The sequence below is a fragment of the Notamacropus eugenii genome, chromosome 1 (assembly GCF_028372415.1).
Source record: "Notamacropus eugenii isolate mMacEug1 chromosome 1, mMacEug1.pri_v2, whole genome shotgun sequence".
Taxonomy (NCBI): Eukaryota; Metazoa; Chordata; class Mammalia; order Diprotodontia; family Macropodidae; genus Notamacropus; species Notamacropus eugenii.
The window spans coordinates 342,796,051-342,808,709 of NC_092872.1; the positions used below are offsets into that span (position 1 = coordinate 342,796,051).

At 38.6% G+C, this 12,659-nt stretch overlaps 1 protein-coding gene across 3 annotated transcripts in view; it reads left to right on the top strand.

Annotated features, from left to right (window-relative positions):
* The window catches only part of FSTL4 (follistatin like 4), a 785,658-nt gene that overhangs the window by 646,405 nt on the left and 126,594 nt on the right, over positions 1–12,659 (top strand). The gene's annotated exons all lie outside the window — the stretch shown is intronic.

The following is a 12,659-nucleotide window of genomic DNA, read 5'->3' on the forward strand; positions in this document are numbered from 1 at the left end:
GCAAAGTTTCTCTCTGGTTCTGGTCTGCCCTTATCTACACCTTTACTCTGCAACAGTGAAATAACTGCTATAGGAAGCAGCTAAACGTAGCTGCCAGAGAAAGGAACTGAATGGCAAAGTACTGACTTGTTATGCAATCATTGTTGTCGTGTGCAACTCTTTGTGATCCCATGTGAGGTTGTCTTCACAGAGATACTGGATTGACTCACCATTTCCTTCCCCAGCTCATTTTACAGATGAAGAAACTGGGACAAACTGCGTTAAGTGATTTACCCAAGATTACATAGCTAATAAGTGTCTTAGGTTGAATTTGAATTCTGGTCTTCTTGAGAGCTAAGTAGCACAGTTGAATAAAACATCATGCCTAGAGCCAGAAAGACCTAAGTTCAAATCTGGCTTCAGCCACTTGCCAACTCTGTGATCCTGGGCAAGTCACTTACCCCTGTTTGCCTCAGTTTCATCATCTGTAAAATGAACTAGTAAAAGAAATGGCAGATCATTCCAGTATCTTTGTCAAAAAATAAAAAAAACCCCAAAGGTCACAAAAAATCAGACACCACTAAAAATGACTGGACGACAACCTTCAGACTCCAAGGCAGGTTCCTTATCCACAGTGCTACCTAGCTGCCCAAAAATACTGCTGTCAGGTGCTAACTCCCGTCCATACCAGATTCTAAGTCTTTGCTCTCTGGTTCAGTCCCTGGAGAAATGTTTTTGATGCCTCGTGAAGTTGTCCAGTGTTCTTCTGTAGTAACTCTTTATTACTAAATATAAACCTACTGAATTTAGACCCAGGGGATTTTACATTTTACCATTTTTTTCTCTCTCAATCACATCCACTGCAGTTAGACCTCACTTCACCCAATGTGAGAAAAAAAAAGATGATTACTTTGAACATGAGTGTGCCCTTCATCTAGAAGTCACTTTATATTATACAAGAGTTTACAAAATTAATGGGATCTTAGACGTAGAGCAGAATAGCTCCTTGGAGTCTTATTCCCTTATTTTACAGATGAGTAAGCTGAAGACCAGAGAGATTAAATAATAAGTCCAAGGAATAGAGGTAGTAAATTTGGGATGTAGCATTTGAATCTGCATCTTTTAAAACCAGAAACAGTGCTCTCTTCATTTGACCATACTGTCTCCAGTTGTTCCTCCTAAATATCACTAGAAGTTCAATATTTAATTCAACATAAGATCATAGATTTTGGTAGAGATGGAAGGGACATCACAGTCTACCTTGGTTTATTTACTTACATTTGAAAGGGATACCTCAGAGGCCATCTAACCCAATTACCTCATTTAATAGACAAATTAAATAAATAATTTAATTAATTAATTGATTGATTAAAAGATAGATTAAACTGGGTGGTCAGGGAAGGTGTAACTTGCCCAAGTTTACCTAGATACCATGCCATTAAATACTGGATTTTAATTCATACCATTTGACACTGCACTATCCACTGGACCTCTACTCATGTCAGTCATTAGACTGTAATCTCTTCTCTAACTCATTTTGAGGTTGTCAAAAGATTTCTCACCCAAGATTAAGGATACATAATTAATTCTAGTCTATCCGGCAGTGTGCCACCATGTGAACTTTACCTCCTTGAAGAGTATACCAATCCTTTCTCAAAATGAAATAATAATCCCCACCCAGACTCCCTTAAAGTGTTATAAATGACTGTTGAAATCTTTTATTCCAAAAACATTTATTGATCACATACAGTGTATGAGAATCAGTGTCGGGTTGGGGAATATATTTGGAAAGATAACACTCCCTGACTATAGAAAGATGTGTTGAAACTTGAGTGTCCCAAGGAGACTACAACAAGAAAATGAAGGGGTCTAAAATGCCCACTGCTTATGGAATTGAGATAATAACTGTTACAGCTTTGGTTTGTGCTGCAGACTACATAACATACTTTATTCTCCTCGGATTTTTTCAGCTGATATACTTCTGGTCCTTTTGGGAAATGTTGCCCTTCTGCCTAGGGCTCCTGGTAGCCCTCCATCTGAACTGCTTGGAAGGGGATGATATTCACTTTATATGTTTCCTTGCTTCATATTCAGTTCAGTTGTATTTCGTCCCTATTATGAATAAGCTCTGCATTTTGAAAGACTAGGATCATTAGCACATTGCATAAACTACATAGGGACAGTGAGAGAGCAGATATCACTGTTGTACTAGCAGAATGCACCAGGGTGCACACATATCCTGATACTGTGTGGGGCCAGCACATTCAGGTCATCAGGAAAAGCGTGAAAAGCTGGCTTGCATTAGTTCTTAGAGCAGGGGTTTTGTGATTTAAAAAAATTTCAGTTTTATAATGCTGAACAGTCAAGTAGATGTACAGGAAATGAGCAAGGTGTAATATTCACGGCAAGAAATCAGTACGAGGGCCATTCAATGGAATGCCTAGGACTTTCCCCTAATTTGTATGTCAATGTTACTTCCTCTGGAGTTTCCCTGGTGATAGTTTGTATGACTGATTTATATTATTGAATTGCCCTAGCATCCTGATGTATCACACAATTGAGGATTTGGTCTTTAGTGTGAGGCAGCAGTTTGGCACAGTGGATGGAGAACTGGATATGGAGTCAGGAAGCTTGAGTTCAAATTCAATGCTTAGTAATTACATGACCATAGGCAGATCATGTAACCTCAGTCTCCCTATTCTTTCTTGCTTGCTTACATTTTTTCTGTGTCTAGTATCTTCTCCCTCTTCTCCCACCATAGTCCTAACTTATCTTTTGGTTATTTGTCCTTCATGCTTGAAGATGATCAAAATGGCATCACTATGTCAGGGTCAAGGTACAACTGTGACTAATCAGACCAATGCAAGTTCAGAAAGAACTGCCACAGGTGGGGTACAAACAGTCCACATGAACATTTGGACTACAGTTGTCTCTAAATTTGTGCATTTCACATTTCTTTTGAGCTATTGCAATTCTGCTTTGTTCACAGAGTACAGCACCTTCCTTGATGCAGACACGCCATATGAGGCAGTTCTGTGCTAGTGTCTCTAATGCTCACAATCGATTACAAAGTTCATCAGAGAGACCTTGGGAGTATCCTTGTGCCATTTCTTTTGACCTCTGTGTCAGTGCTTGCCTTGTGTGACTTCTCTGTAAAATAGTCTTTTAGGCAAATGTACTTTTGGCTGGCAATATGGCCAGTCCATTGGAGTTGCACTCTCTGCAATATCTAGCAATTCAACTCAAGAAAAGACCTCAGTGTCTTGTACCTTATCTTACCAAGTGATTTGCAGAATCTTCCAAATTCATTGGAATTGGAAGAATCCTGCATGTCTCTAAGCTTCACTTATATTTTGGAGTTCAGTGTTGCCTTCTTAGAGACAGATGAACTATCCTGCTGGTAAACCGTATGGAGTTCTCATTTTTCATTGTGAATTTCCCCCATCAATTCCATCAAACTAATCCTGATGTTTATGAATGTTCTGGATCATATGAGTATTATCCTTCTTTCTCCAAGAGGACCATAACATCAAGATGATGACATGACTTGCAGTTGACTTTGATTTGAATGAAGGAGGGCTATGCAAGGTCACCAACTTCATTATGTTCTCCTAAGCCATCTAGGCCCAGTGGCCTGATATTCATCAGGATGACTAGAGATAGCCCAGGATGCAATGGGAGAACCTGGCCCTTTCAAGCTAAGTCTTATCACATTCTCACTTTGAGTGAGATACACCCATTCAATGAATAGGCTTCTTTATGGAAACAAATAAAAAAAAAACAAACAAAACACAAAAAGAGAAATTGTGAAGTCAAAGTAGAGATAGTAAATGTGATGCTGTCCACCAAATCTCTGAAAGTTCCACTGTTGCTAACTTTGTATTGGCTCAACTTTCCTTCCAAGTTAGCAACCAACTATTCAGCTGAGGAGTTGTGCTCTAGTCTGTTGACATTAAGTCTTCTGTTAGTCATCTTGCCATCTGTTGCTGAAAGTAAATGTAAATGTTTAGCTTGGATTGGTCCAGCACTCAGCGCCACAAATCATCCTCATCATTCTCCCATCCTGCCTATCTCTCATCCTCACAATGATATTGTCTATTAAATGCCAACGTTTGCTGTGAGGGTGCTTCCATTCTCTTAGAGCCATTTCAAATGCTCTATAGCTACTATATACTATAATGCCACTATAGAACCCTTCTTATCAGATCCTAACATTGCCCCAAGCTCCGGATTTGGAATCAAAAGATATCACTTCAAATCACATTTCTCCCTTACTTGCTACTTGTTTGACCTTACTCCAATCAATAAACTTCTTTGAGCCTCAGTTTCTTCATCTGAAAAATGAGATTACGCTATATGATCTTTCAGGGTCCTCCTAACTCGAAACCTTTAATCCTTTGATCTTAATGCATCATATAATATTGGTTATCATTAATCTTGTTAACCTTTACTGCTTACTAGCCTATAAATTACAAAGGCAGGGAATAGTGTTGGGACGTAAACCATGTCATATCTGAATTTGTTGTACCCTCCTTATCTGCACACAACTAGCATTTAGCAAATGTTTCTCCTTCATTGAAGCCTGTGTGAACACTCACTATTTATTTGGGTGCAGGGGTAATGAGAGAAGTTGAGTTTGGTGTATGTCACTTATTTACCAGTTTTACATCCCATATTTTACTGGAGTTTTGCACAGGCAATCAGGAGACTTGAGTTCTTTTCCCAATTCTCATATTAAATCACCATATGCCTTCAAATAAAGGCATTTCCTCCTTTTCCGGGCCTCAATTTCCTCCTCTCTCTGATGATGGAAATTCCTACCAGCTTTGGTGATCCATGACTGTCATGATTATGTAGGTAACCAAAAACTATGATGCTTTCTCTTTCTGCGTCTAAAAGGCGATATCCGAGATTCCTACCATAAACTTATTTCAGGGCTTAGACATGAAAAATGTAAATGAGATGCTTGTATACACAAAGCTTTCCAAGAGCGAAACTATGTTCTTTTTCATTTTGATGTAACAATTGCATTTGTTGAATATAAAGAGGACTTTATAGGGGCCCTGCCTTTTATCAGAACGGTAAATTCTACCTGCACAGTTTCACTTTCTATTATTTCTCTGTTATTAAGTCAAAATAAGTTTAAAAAATACATGGCCCATACTGTGACTTTATTTCTCTGTTCATTAACTACCCTGATAACTGTTAGCTTGCTAGAAACTATTCCCCAAAAAGGAAGAGTCATGGTGGTATTGTGTAAAGAATGCTAGATTTGAAGTCTGAAAACATAGGTTTGAATTCTATTTCTGCTACTTACTGACTGTGTAACCTTGGGCAATTCACTTCTTATTGACCTATAGTTTCCTTTTTTATAAATAGAGGGCATTGGACTAAATGGACTCTAACATCCTTTCTGTCTCTAAATACTATGGCTAAAATATGGGAGTCAACTTGCTAATGACTTCTTCATCCCCTTAGGAACCACGGTGGAGACCAGACAAGGCAATTCACTCTTGCTTTCATCACCCGTCCAAATTCTAGATGTTATGCCCCTTCTCTCACCCCCTTGTGGGAATAGCAAAGATGGTAGCAGATTGTTAAGATACACTGGTGTGTCATGTACTCACATTTTCTGCGCCTCCCTTAAAACTTTCTTCGTGCTCTCAAACAGAGCTAAAACACTTCATTTTATAATCCTTCTACAATTGCCTCCCCAAAAGTGACAGGTTTGTAGAGAAGCAGCTGGAATTTGAATCAAATTCCCTTCCCAACCACTCTCATCATTGAATCACAAGCCAACTCCTAGTATTTTTCTTCCTGTTTTTGAGTCTTAGAATGTCAAGCTTTTGAGAGAGAGATGGGTTTTGGACCAGAGGGTGGCAAACATAATTGGTGCCCAATTCTGTTTTTCTTCTGTTGTTTTTCACTCTATTATAAGAAGATTTGTGTATTTAAATGAAAGGTACTATGCCCCAGTAAGCCAAGAACTTATATAATTCCTAGACCATAGGCCTTAATGGATGTGAAGCACTTAGAAACTTAGAGAAGGAGAGAGACAATATTCCAGTTAGTCTAGCAATCAGTTATCTGAGTATATAGAGGTGGAGGTGGGAATTGTTGTCATGGACAGCATAAAACCCCTACCTGGAATTAGAGGGAAGAAATGAGGAGGGGAAGATAAGACTACTTAGCTATAATAGGGATAGGTTGTAACGTACCTTAAATGTCAAGCAGAGAAATGATACATTATCCAGTAGATATACGAGTCAACAGGTAATGAGGAACTGCGAGGTGTTTTTGACCAGACATGGGACATATTCATTATAATAATCAGAAAACTTGATCTGTGAGTGCTGATTAGTTTAATTTTGAAGAATTATTTGGCAGAGGAGGAGGGTGAGTAATGTAAGGTCCAGATTCTGTGCATTCTGAGTTTCAGTTCCAGTTTAATATCCATATGAAGGTGTTTGGCAGGTGGTTAAAGGCACCATCTACCTTGCACATAGCAATCAGGTCTTTAGTTTCACCGCAAGACAGGAAATGGTCATAGGAAAGGATCCAACCAAGAAGCAGGAGGGAGTTACTATAAAGGGCTGATGGTGAGAGAGGCATGCTAGTAGAATTATAGCATTACTTCTGACATAAGTCCTTCTCCCTAATTGTTATTATTGTTATTATTTGGGGCAGTTAGGTGGTGCAGTGGATAGAGCACCACTGCAAGAGTCAGGAGAACTTGAGTTCAAATCTCACCTCAGACACTTGGCACTCACTAGCTGTGTGACCTTGGGCAAGTCACTTAACCCCAACTGCCTCATCCTGGGTCATCTCCAGTCATCCTGATGAATATCTGGTCACTGGATTCAGATGGCTCTGGAGGAGAAGTGAGGCTGGTGACCTGCACAGCCCTCCTTCACTCAAAACAAAGTCAAGTGCAAGCCATGTCATCATTTCTCTGATGGTATGGTCTTCCTCAGCAACAAAGGATAAACACACACACACACATATTGTTTTTCAATTGTTTATTTTTGTGTCCCAAATCTTAATCATCTTATTTGGGGTTTTCTTGGCAAAGATAGTGGAGTAGTTTGCCATCTCTTCTCCAACTCGTTTTACATATGATGAAACTGAGTCAAACTTGTTAAGTGACTTGCCCAGGATCACACAGCTCATAAGTGTCTGAAGTCAGATTTGAATTCAAAATGATGAACTTTCCTGACTCCAGACCTGGAGCTCTATCCACTGTGCCTCCTAGATGCCCTCCTCCATAATAGGCTACCCATATTGAGAATCTGTTTGCATTCCCTGCTGTCAAATGGATGGCTAAGACTGGGAAAACCACTTACCTTCATGAACTCTTCGGTCCTCAATTTCATTCTTCATGCCTAAGTCTTAGTTCTGAATTTACTCCATCTTCACTTGACAACTGTCCCTGAGTCAATCAGTTCTGAAGAGTGGTATTGAACTGTTTTTCCATCTAAGTGGAACTCACCATACATTTCCTAAAAATCTTGTATTCAAAGCAGTTTATTTGCTTTCTAGTTCCTGAAAAAACCTGTGCCCTACCTCCTTTACCCCTCAGCATCAGATTTCTTTATTCCTTGTTTCATTAATATCTTGTATTATTCATTCCTTTCACTGATTCTATGCCAAGAATAAATTTTTTGGTGCAGCTGAGCATGTTTTGTTCGTTGCAATGGTTGTTGACTTCACTGTTCCAATGTCATGTGATAAGTACTTAAGAAACACAGCAGTTGAGGAAACAGGAAGACTTTGCTGAAGTGCTGGCTCCTGTGATGTTTTCTGACTGTGCAAATCCAAAATATTTCACAAAACTCTTCATAGGTTACCACTCTTCACTACAGAGTTAAGCTTCAGAGACAGAGTTTGGAAGACAGATGATCATCCACTGTCTGAGAACCACAGAAAGTGGCACTGCTGCTCACCAGGGATCATGCCCACACTGGCGCTGCTGTGAAATTTCTCACCACCAAATTCTTTCTCTTTTAAATAGGATCATGATGGAAGCTGGTAGTAACACCTGGGAGCTAAATAATATCGGCCCTTTGGAGAGAGGTCGAATCTGGAGGGATTTAGAAACAATCTTCATGCATAGACGGATTAATAGAAAACAATAATGATTTGATGCTGCTATGAAGAGACCATAGAGAGGGAAGAACAACAAAAAGTTTACGGATGAAGAAGCTGATATTAGCAAGTGAAATATGAACATTCAGAGAAGGACTGATTGGAGAATAGTGTGTCTTGGAAACAAAAATAGTATTTTAAGAAGAGGGTAACCAACAGGGTAGAATGCTGAAGGTAAAAATATGAATCAGAGATTTTGGAGCTGAAATGAATCATACAGATAATTTAGTCCTTATTTTCCAGTTGAGGGAACTGGAGCTCTCTCTGAGCTCTGAGGCCCAGAAAGATTAGATGAGATGACTTGCTAAAGTCATAAATGCAATGGGAGAAGAAGTTAGTGAAGTTAACAAGAGAAAGAGTAAAGTTTGCATGGAATGATGGGGAACAAAAGCCTTGTCTTGCCAATCCTGTTCCTGTTTATTCTCCTTTCTCTAAATGTATTGTCTAAACCACTACTTTCATCATTTAATAATGGGTCATATTCAGTTCCTCTCTCATAGTTTACTTTGTGAGAGAGCCTCATCTCCTCTCAACAATTAAGGCTTCTTTACCTGGCTGAGAACAGAGTGACCAAGCCAGGCCCAGGCACTAGGTAGATCAGTAGTATTTAATTGTAGAATTGAATTGATCTGAATAAATTAAAGGGGGTATCCAAGATTTCCTGATAAATCTAAGTTCTTTGAAGCCAAGAAATGTTAAGAACCTCAAGAGAGAGAAGAAAACATAATGCTATTCAGTCAACCAAGCATTTACTAAGTGCCTGCTATTAATACACTTTGAATAAAGCTGAAATCAGATTAGGTTAGAAGAAATAGGAATGTCCTTCATCTGTTCAGTACAATATGAGAAGTCTTACTAATAATACCAAAATAATTAATAATATCTTACTCTTCTATGACATTTTATATTCATAAAAAATTAGGATCCCGGATGATCCTACCTGAGTGGGACTTTTGAGGTCATCTAGGCTCACCCAGTCTCCCACCACAAATTGCCCCAGGGATTGGGGGAGGATAGAGTAATAACTGATTCCAGTTTCCTTTAAAGAAGAACAATCCCAGAACCTTACTGTCTAAAAAACTACAAGAAACTTGGCCTTGATCTTAGCTGCCTCCTCCTTTCTGAATGACCCACTTCTGACAGGTCTTATTTGTATTGTAGCCAAGTTTTATCACTGAACTGGAAACTCAGAAAATCAGCCTCACCAAATCTGTTTCTCTCCCCATTTGGTTAAACCACCAAACCCAGAGTCATAACTAGGACAGGGCATTTCTTCCCTGTGTTGGTTTTGTAGACTGCAGTATCCAGGCTTATCCTCCTCTCACCTGTGGTAGGTAACAGAGCCCCTACTTCCTTGCTTAGTCCCAGGTGGCTACCCTCAATGTCCCCTCTGTATCACCCCTCTCCTATGGGCCTCTTTCAATCCCAACCCTAACAGGGTCATCAGCTGTCCTGGCCACCTCCAGCCATATCAGTCCCCATCTCTCAAATGTTTTGGTTCCAGTTGAATGAATTCCAAATAAAGGCTCCTCCTAACAGACCTCAGGAAATATCAGTTGACGACTCAGAACAGTGGCAACCTTGAATGTCCTTGACCTGCTTGTGTTCAACCATTTTTATCTTAACTTGGATAATGCCATCGAGATTTGACCTTGTATATTTCCTCCTCTTCTTGTTTTCTAGTTACTCTTTCTCATCATTAATGTTAGCCCTATATCACAGGGGCTGGGAAGACCCCTGTGGCTGACAGTCAAGAGATTTAATGTACTGACTACTATAGTCTCCAGAGGAAGTTTCCAATTACATGTTCTCACTAGAGATTAAGCATCTCAAAGTGGTTTCATTCCCCATCTTCTCAGTGTAATCTTCCTAGCCATTCAGTACGCCTCTACCTTCCCACTGTTTTGAGGTATAGAGCTTGAAGATTATTTAATGGTAAATATTTAGGGACAAGGAGAAGAAGGAGATAATTCTGTTAACACAAATCCCTTTAGAATTTTAAAAGGTCCTTGGGAATATTGATAAGAATGCATTCAATAAAATATTCATTTAATTAAACTTTAAGGGATTCCATTGTTTATTTTTGGCAAATATTTATATAGCTAGCAGGAACAGAATTCTGATCATTCTTTCGGTATTCATGCCTTTATATTTGGCATCTTCCTACACCAAATAAAACTCCTTACATACAGATTATTGGAAATATATTCAAAACTTTGAATGTGAATAATGATTATAAACAAATGGAAAAGAGCAGTCCTCCCACTTCCTAGGAGGAACCCATTGAGGTCAGAGTCCTTATTTAATGTCTTTCTATCAGGCTGGTTTTACAAGTTCATAGAGAGGGTACTCCCAGTATTGTCCTTGAAAGGTCCTCCTACCACTCACATGATTGTCCTAATTCATTAGCTTTTCATTCATAGGCACCTTGGTATGACCTCACCCTAACTCTCTAATCTTTTCTACTCCTATGCATTACGCCGCCTGTTCTTCATCTAACCTGATCTATTCAGAGTCCTATGAACATATGCCATCACAGGCTTTAGAGAAATAAGAGCACTATGAAGTCGTCAAATCCCTGCATATTACAAATTAGGATCACAGGAACAGAAATTGAAAGCTGAAGTGACCTCTGATATCATCTATCCAACTGTGACATTTAACAGAGGAGTCAACTCTTCAACAATACGCTTTGAAACCACTGACTTCCAATCCCATAGGAAAAAAAGAGCAGATTTAAGATTCAGACTCAGTTCCCTCTTTCCATTTAACTTGTGATTTTCTAGCCTCATTCCTATGCTAACAGCATCACCCACAGGAAGGGGAAGATGCCTGGCACCTCTTTGCCTCCCTAGACTAGACGTTAAGAGGAAGTGGACTCTTCCTTTAAAGCTCATTTCTTCCATGAGACCTTCCTTGGCAATTCCAGATCACAGAGATCTTTCCTTTTCCTGGAATTTTAATACAAGAATTATAGGCTTTAACAAGTCTTTGGATACTTACTGTATAATATGATGTATTTTATATTGTTATCTTTTTCTTAACTTTTTATGTATTAAATTTAACTACATTTACAAGAATGCACAAATATAACCTATATCTGATTGTTTACCTTTTCAGGGAGGAGGGAGAGGAAGGGAAGGATAGAATTTAGAACTCAAAACTTTTTAAAATATTTTAAATTTGTGTTAACATGTAATTGAGGCAAAATAAAATAGTATATATTAAAAATACGCACACATATGTTTCATCTCAATTGATGTATAATAGATGTTTAATTAGTATTCACTGAATGAAAAATGATTGAATGAATCATCTCCTGGGAGAAATCCCACTAAGTGAATCAGTGACTCTTTGGGGAGACCCAGAAACATAGAAATACTCTCTCAGGAAATGTGGAACCCTTGTTGATTCACTTCCAGCAGTATTTTCTTAAGGAAGGAAAGGAAGAATTTTCAAAGTTAGCATAGAAGCTAATTTTTTTCCATTCATCCATTTTATCTACAAAATGATTCAGTTGGCTATCTGATTGTGCCACATCCTGGATCATGATCCAACAACCTCCATTTAATTTCTTATTTGTCACTTCAGTGTACACTGTGACCGGAATACTGTGTTAGGTACCAGCAGAGAAATAAATTTTAGGTAAGACAGAGTTCTTTTCCTCATGGAGCTTATTATCTATTATAGAAATAAGATAGAAATACAAATAACCATAAAACAATAATATATAAATATATTAGAGAGGCAAAAACAAAATGTGCTCTAATTTATTCAGACAGATTTTCCCATCACTGAGGTTAATTGAATCACAGACAATAGTAGAGTACTCCCCCTTGGATGGCAGAGAACTGTGCCTTATGTGTCCGTATGGACTGTAGTTCCCCCAGCTCTCCAAAGCTGACTAATAATCTCCAACCCCCAAAGTTAACCCCCTTGCTGATCCACAAGCCATATTTCTGTAAACTTCTATCATTTTTACACTTTGAAATCCCAGAAAACTTCAAAAAGTATGTATTTCTAGACAATTCCAAAAGTGAGGCAAACTTTCTCATTGTTTTTGATAATGCAAGAGATTTCATAACCCAGGATTTAGGCAGGAGGATCTCTTAATTGTTTATGGATTGGTGAATGGATTAGAGCTCTATCAGCTTTCTGTAGCAGAGTGAGATTTCTCCTTATACACCAAGATTAGACTATAACTTGGATAATGCCTGCATCTAAATCTTACCTGACCTGTTTATAGCCCTGGTCCTTTAACACAGTGCTCTGTTCACAAGAATCACTTAATAAATGTTGAAAATTATTATTTCAATCAGTAATGAGCAAATGAATGAATGAAACAAACTTGTTTAGAGTCTGTGCCTGAGGCATAAAGATGAGCATAGATTTGAAGTTTATATGCTTACCTGTCCCCTAGGGTTAAAAGGAACAGATGTCTAAACAGTTTCCTTAACTTCATTCCCACGTATTCTGCATTCTTAGCATCACCGCTTACTTCAGTTATACTCCAGATAACCACAATGGCAACTCAG